Raw genomic sequence first — 8,038 nt, 5'->3', positions numbered from 1 at the left:
CTGGGTTAACAGCCAGGATAAAGTAAGAGGTCCCCAAAGGTTAAGTACTCTAACGGAACAACCAGGAGGTAAAGACAGCATCCGCCTCAGAGGCGCGATTGTTATGAGAGGTATCACTACAGCAGGACACTATATCAGTAAAATCATCTTGATATGCTTTCACCTTCTGAATCACAAGTGAATGAGACAAACTTCTTCTGAGATTGTACATGTTACCATTCTGTGATCTTTTGACCTTGATCCCCTTCTAGCCATTTTAGAAGTTCTATCAATGTCAATTTACATGAAAGTGGAATACAGGGTTGGGAATCAATTAGGTTATTCAAATCAATCCAATTCGTTTTGCAATACACAACTGTCTGAAAATGCTAGCATCAATAAAACAATTGATATGCTCAGAGGCATACGACTCTGGTGGATTGGACAATTTAGAAACCTGTTTCATTTCCCATCCCTTCCCCATGACAGACCCAATAAATGTAATGAACCGGAAAATCTCTGATACATGGCAAAAGGATTTTAACAGCACAGAAAGTCCCCTAGACCCATCTATTAATTGTTATGTTCACATCCACAGTAACTTAGCACTAAAGTCACCAGTAAACACATGGGAATACAAGCTAAAGCCCTTGGTCCTAATGCATGGAACCTACTAGGTGTTAAATTATTGATGCATTAACACAAAAGCAGTATTTTAATACTGCAAGTGGTCTACAGGGCGTATTTCAAACACTGTTGGGTTATTAATTCTATAACATCCTTTATATTTTATGAAGTTTTTGTTCCGCTATGAACTTTCGACCTAGAGCCATCAAACTTAAGCTGCAGTAATTACCCATACCTGACAGAGCTGTTGGTATGCTGCACTGGGTTAGCACTAAAGGCCCTGGAGAGTTGGGACCCTCATCTCCTGAAAGTCCTTGCAGCCAAAAATGCTGCATTCAAGGAAAGACTGTATTACATAGTGCCACTACATGGAATTAGCTGAACGATTCTAGCAACAAAGAATCTTTCAAATCTTCTTTCAGTATGGGACATTATTTCAGAAGAAATGTGTGTCAGTGAACAATGAGTGAGTCTCAAGAAAGGCTCTGTTTCTTGTAAATAAAGTATAATAAATAATACATTAAAAAATAGTTTCTGTTACACAACAAACGTCCCCAACACCAACATGGCTACCACCCTCGGCACAGAAAAGGTATGAACAAAAGATGATCATCACAATAAATCTGCTCTTACTGCAGTTACATGAAAGGAGAGTTGGTAAGTTCTACGAGCTTCTAATATACAAGAGCAGCTCTACAATATTTAAGTTGGTTGTGTACACTTACTGTTATGTGTTTCTTATGATTTTTTATATTTGATTAGACTGATAATAAAGTCTAAAAATGATCTTTTAAATTAACAAACATCACGTGTGATTCATGGCACAATTCAAGTGGGACCAAAAAGAAACAAGTGCCCACTCAAAATACATTTTAGTCTAAAATTCTTTAAGATGTGAACAGGAGCTATATGAACAATATGACATGTAAACAGACTGAGTCTGAACAGACCTCTAATGCCAGCATTAAGCACTCGACAGCTTCTCATTCTCTGTGCTGTACATTAGACATATTTTCTGAAAAGCTCTGCTACAGATGTGCACTGAGATGCACCAAGACAACGTGTGTTCCATTAGCTAGCCACATAATGTAGTTTCTATAAATGGACATTCAGAAAAGCTAAAATGTGTTGGTTTTTTCAAGATCATTCCAAGAAAATCTTACTCCGGGAAAATACAGAATGAGCAATGATGAGTAGCTGAACAGCAGCTTCAGCTCTCCATATTACAGTTGTTGTTTTTTGTTGGCCTCAGTAAAAGAGATAGATAGATAGATAGATAGATAGATAGATAGATAGATAGATTAGGACTCAGGTTGGATTTAACGTGACAGTCCAAAGGTTGTGACTAGCTAACGTTAGTTTTGAAATTGAAACTAAAGGACCCGCTTACAGGGGGTTTTGCTGTCTGTCTGACTTCCTGTCTGGCTCGATCTGATGCGGCTGCCATCCACCTGCATCAAAAATAGCCTCTGAGCATATTCTCTACGGAGCAGAGCAGTGAGCTGCTTCTGGGACGCTGCTGAAGCGGTGAAAAGCACGAACATTGTCCAGAACAGCTGCCATCAGCTACCGGTGGAAGGCGAGGGCTCAGGTGTGCACAAACTACAGGTTGGGAACTTGTGAAATTTGAAATTACCCGTTATCTTATTGGTATCAGCAATGCGGAGCAGGTAATGATATCAGCTGTTGCCACACTACAAATCTCAATATAATTCGTGGAGGTCACAAGTTTACTGTTTACTTGTGTCACTCGTCTTCACATCGGTGTTGTTCAGCGAGTCGCCCCTGGTGCCGAAAGGTTTAATTCAACCGATGAGATCTCCTCTACCGGCGGACCGTCTCTGCCTCTGAGGGACTAAAACTCAATCCAACATCTATTCTCTCTCCAGATCACCTCTCACTCTGCTCGCCAACTCTTTTGTCTCCCTGCATCTCCTCCACCTCCTCCTCCTCGCTCTCTCTCGTCTTTTCTTTCCACCTAAGTGTCTCTCTCTCCCTCTCTCGCTCTGCTGCAGGGCCTGAGGAAAGAGGCCTCTGCGGTGGATGGAGGCAGAAAAAGACAAATAACTTTTCAGGGAACAGGAAGTAGGTCATCCTCCTATCAAATATTTATTTCTCATACTGTGCCTAAGGCTCTGAGAGGACTCCCTCTTTAGATACCATATGCATGTGTGTGTGGTTTCATACTTTGCTCATTTGCACATATATGGCCGCTTATAGTCTGTCTGACTGAATTTGACTACCGAGATGTTGAATATTTGGATGTTGCGCTCTCTTCAGGAGGTCTGACCTCATTTTTTTTTCATCAAGTCTTTTCTTTATTAAACACACATATTGAAATAGCTTTTCACCCCAGCGTCTATACGTGTGTGTGTTTGCAGTATGCATTCACTTTTGGTCCATTTTGCAGTGCACAGGGAATTGGGTGTTTCAAATTGTGGAGAAGAAATGGAAATTAGGGGCAAATCTGAATAAAAATTCCAAACGTGCAGCCGGGGTCATTGTACTCTGCGCCTCCAGTATGCAGATAGAAAGTGTCACGGCGGGTTTCAAATTTTACATTGAAAGGATTTGGTTTCAACTTATATCCTGAAGATTATAACAAAGGCAGCCCAACTGAATTGACATTATTTTTCACATTAATAGTCAACTAGCCATTGTCTAATTTTAATTGTTTTTAAAAGTTTTCTTTTCCAGACGACCCACTGCCAAAAAAACAAAGTATGTATAGGACCACAGACTTTATGTGATAACATAGATCTGTTTTCTTTTATCACTAAAACTGCCTTTTTGAATCTGATTGGGACAACTTCTTACATGGTCAAATGTTTGGTCAAAACTCAGTCTGAAGTCATATCACAGTCATTTTGTCTGGTGGTACTTTGCTTCACATCAGACTAAAACCTTTGATTATAGATGACAAAACATTTAACAGAGGCGCCGAGAAACACAAACAGCCAAAGTTGTGTTTTAAAGAAATAATATTAAAGCTCCTCTTTTTCTAACAGTGAAATACAGAATGCAAGATGCAGGTGAAACCGACTTCATGAGGAGATTACTAAAGAATTTGGAAAGTTAAAGTGGCAACTGTTGTTTCTCACGGTCACAAATAACAACAACACAGGTGGAACTAGAGTTTGCTCAATCACTTAGTCTATAATAGAAATGGATTGCCAGTTAACCTTCCTTGTCCTGGTGGCAGACAAAATAATCTAGTGATAATGAGGTTAATCTGGAACGGGTGGATGGTAGACTTCTGGTAAAGCAGCTGAAAAAAAAAAATTGCTCTCCTCAAAAGGTTTGTGCTTCATTAATTTACTCTGCTGTCTGCTAATGTTTCACAGATTCACAAGTGGTGGCATTATTGATTCACCTCCTGATTTCTTTAAATTTACTGACATTAATAAGACACTGAAATGTCAGAAAAATGTTCACCGGAGCCAATGGTTCTGTCTTTAGGTTGGTTTGTCATCAGTTTGAAATATTTAATATTATATTTATTCTTTATATAATATTTAACATATTTAATTAACACCAATGTATATTAAAACAACAATAATTAAACTGCTAGAACCAATGTAGTATTTTTGTTTGATACTTAGTTAAACAATTACTTTTCCACTTTTTCATTTTCCAGCATTCACACCAGCCATTAACTGCCTGCTGCTGCCATTCTTTCCAGTGCGAGGCGATGGAGCAGACGTTCAGAAGCAGCAACCTTGTGATAAATAGCTTTAATGGCTCGCATTGTGTCCCGCAGCACAGTGCGAGGCAGAAATGTGTGCTGGAGAAAGGTACAAGTAGAAGCATTTTATGTAAAGTATTCTCTTCATTCCAACCTTTACTCTGGAGACACGAACACAACTCCCTCCTCGCTCTCTTGTTTTTCAAATACATACTGACTGCTGTGAAAATGTCAGAGGCCCCATCAGAAACCCCTCCCGCTGCGGTGTGTGGTGGCTGGGCCCAGCAAGGCTCCCCATTACTGATTAATAGAACGGCATCAGCTCCATTCAATTAAGACTCAGTGCCAGCCCCATGCGGTCGTCTCCCCAGGCCTGTCTGAGCTGCGTTTAGCTGCTACACACCGAGGACGGCGGCTGCTAACAAGCTCCGATACAGAAACCGATGCAGCAGTGGAGGGTGAGCCGCCGTGACTCACTCCACTGTTAACCTACTTTTTTTTTTTATTATTACATACAAGTCTGACTTTACTTTTAAATGTTCTTTTATTGCTCACCTGAAGCTGTATTTATTAACCCATAACTCAGAAAGGTACTGCTCAAACAAACTTGTTTTTTCACCCTTCACCCACATACAGGACTTGAATTATTAATACATTGCTCCAGCTGCCGATGCACAGAAATGTTCAATGGAGTTCAGTGGCGATATGACATAAATCAATTAGCAGGTGAACGAGAACATTATAATTATCAGTTAATTGTTTAAAGGAGGGGGTTGACTGATATAGTTTTTTCATAATACCAGTGTTAGCAATCAGTTGCTGTTGTGGACGAGACTTGTGAGAGGATATTGCATCAGAGCCACAACGTAGCACATTTCTATTATTTTACTGGCAATCTGGCAGAAAAACTGCTGATACCAATCATCAGAAATAGTAAAAGATGCACATGTGTTTCCAACTAAGTTAACTCTGACTGTATGTCAGTAGAGGGGTCATTCAGCAACATCCGATCGGTCACTGTTCAGAATCTAAAGCCCACTGAGGACATTGTGATAGTGATTTTAGGCTTTATAAAAAAATGTATCTGATTCACAGTTAAATGCAGCGTTGTCATATAGAGCGCCCAAAAGTACCAAAGATAGTAAAGATATAAAAGTTGGTGAAAGAAAGTCACTGTATAAATAGAACTTGAGTCATTAAGTATCAAAAATACAAGTAAAAGTAAACTACACCTATATTCAGCTCGAGCTGTATTATCAGACTTGATGTTCAGCATTCTTCTGATTACTGGAATCAGAGGTTTTTTAATTCATCTGATTGTCAACATAATACATTCATTTGAACATGCACTCATTTGGCTTTGGTGCACCTAAACTCAAGAGTAACCAGTGACTAGAGTTATTGCTATAAAATGTACAAATTTAAAAATGGTCATACTAAAGTACAGTAACTTTACCATTTACTTGAGTAAATCACTGGTTAAATATTGACTGTTAAGCAGCACTCACATCCAAACTGAGAAGCCCTGAAGCTACCTGGCTAGTTGCTAACCAGTAGCTAACCAGACTGTCACACCCACAGCTCATTACATTAATCCAGCAGTAGCACAGATGACTCTCTTACCTTAATTAAAACATGATTGTTCGTCTCCCTCCTGAAGAAAAATCCAAATCCAGACTTGATTGAACTGCCAAAATGATGAAGTCTCAGTCCAGGCTGGTGTTCGGACTCCTGCAGCGACCGTTAGCAGCTCAGTTCGGGTAAGCTAAACGGTTAAGCTAACGTTTGCTTGTCGGTAGCTTCCCTCTGTCGTTAGCCGGTTAGCATCAACCTCAGCTCACAGTCACCATCTCCGCCGTCCTCACCTGTTATTCGAGATTGTCTGATGATTAATTTTCTTTCTTTCTCGCTGTAAAAATGTCAAACCGCCGCTTTTCCTCCCTCCAACTGACCGTTTGTCTTAGCCCGCCATGTTTAACTGTCGGAACAACTGGAAGCGGCTCTGCGTTCTATTCTGCGGGTGCGCGCGCAGCAGCGACACCGTGCGGCAGTGGGTGGTAACAGCAACACAAAACAACACAACAGACCTACTGTGAGTTGTGTTCTTATGCAAATATTAATCTATTATAATTAGATATTTAAATCTAAACACAATCAGCCTCTTTAGCATTTATCTCCTGCTGAGCGTGTGGATTTATTCTGGAGCACACAGGCGCCGTGACATCATAAATTAAGTCTTATTAATCCGACTAACAGTTAAAAATCACACAAAAACTCACAAACATCCAGCCTGAGGGAAGAAATGCAATTTATAGGTAATTAAAGTGGCTAATATTTATTTGGAAATAGGAATTCTTGTTCTTTTTAATACGTATTTGTTCTGATCAAATGCTACGTGTTTGTTATTCTTTAGCTGACAGGCGTGTAAATTATAAGCTTGGAGATTTGAGCTTTAGCTATTTGGCTGAAAGAAAAGGTTGCAAGGCGGTGTTTTGATTTGTGTTAATCACTAAAAGTCCCAGTTTACAGATTAAACAAACAAGAATCAAATGAACTCGTATCCTCGATGTTAGGATTTTGTTGCTGTTATTTGTAATCATACGGGGTCATTTACAGCAAGTCTCCTATTTTCTCTTCCTGCTGAGCTCCCACGTCGTCTCTTCCTCAGCATGAATTAATCTAAATAATTAATCATGAAAAAAAAACAAGGAAAAGCAGGACACCCAGTCGATGTTATTGATTAATAGATCAATGAGAAGATAAAACTCACAATTGTGACATTTTTATTCCTTAGTTAACATCTCTAATAACTTTTTTCCCAAATGGGAAGTCTGATTTAAAAGGTGCAATATGTAGTTTTTGGAGAAGAAATCCTAACCCAGAATATTAATATTTACAATATTAACAAGGTAATAATACAAACTCAGGGTCCCTCTCATATAACCAAAGTGAGACGGCATGAAATTGTGTTTGTTCAGTTTATTTAGTCATGAAAACGAGATCTTCCTCTCCAGATCAAAATTTAAAAACTACAGAGTGCTCCTTTAAACATCATGCTGATGACGGTTCTCAGTCTTCCGGGCGTTGCTGTATCGCACGAAGCTCAATTTGTTGAAGACGTTTCTCCTCTCATCCCAGAGGCTTCTTCAGCTGCAGGCTTTTAAACTCTGTAAAAATCCGACTCAAGAAGTACATCGCAGAATGTCTTTATTCATTTGCACAGCATGTTTCTACACCAGAGATCATAACGTGCTTCACAGCAAAACACTTGAAAACAAGACATAAGACAGAAGACAGGAGTTGGAAAGAAAAGACTCCCTTGATCCACAAATTACATGATCCTCTCACTCTCACAGCACAACAGCTTCAGTCTTGCAGCGTTCGTGAAGCTGAACCAGCGACCTCCGCCCCCGACCCGTCTGATTGGACGTCCTCAGCTCCTCGGCGATGTGGCCATGACACAAAATAAAAGGCGCCGTACTCAGGGAACGGAATGAAAACCTCACAATCACAACTTCATTTGACACTGAAAGGAGAGCAAATGTTCAACAAGGTCAAACCTAATTGAAAGTGATTGAAACACTGTTCTATGGGGGACTGATGGCAACCTTTTTTTTTATCATTTCTCTTTCTTTCTGTCGTTCGTCTCTATCAGGAACTCCTCCCAGGTCACCTTGGTAGTTTTGGCAACGGCCTGAAATATTCCGTTTGCCTCCGGCGCTCTCAAACCCCTTCCCCCATCTTTTT

The 8,038-nt window shown here is 39.9% G+C and overlaps 1 protein-coding gene across 1 annotated transcript in view; it reads right to left on the bottom strand.

The window, feature by feature from the left end:
- Positions 1–6,282, bottom strand: part of LOC115587496 (MORN repeat-containing protein 4-like) — a 118,716-nt gene extending 112,434 nt beyond the window's left edge. Inside the window, exons 1-4 of the transcript XR_003985066.1 lie at positions 6,244–6,282; positions 5,915–6,156; positions 2,501–2,640; positions 842–935 (exon numbers count right to left, since the gene is read on the bottom strand). The gene's annotated coding sequence lies outside the window, so the exon portion shown is untranslated. The remainder of the gene's footprint in view (positions 1–841; positions 936–2,500; positions 2,641–5,914; positions 6,157–6,243) is intronic.
- Positions 6,283–8,038: the final 1,756 nt, after the last annotated feature.

The sequence above is a fragment of the Sparus aurata genome, chromosome 1, assembly GCF_900880675.1.
Source record: "Sparus aurata chromosome 1, fSpaAur1.1, whole genome shotgun sequence".
NCBI classification, from domain to species: Eukaryota; Metazoa; Chordata; class Actinopteri; order Spariformes; family Sparidae; genus Sparus; species Sparus aurata.
Note: the sequence above shows the minus strand (reverse complement) of the source record. Positions and strands in the feature narration are given on the sequence as shown.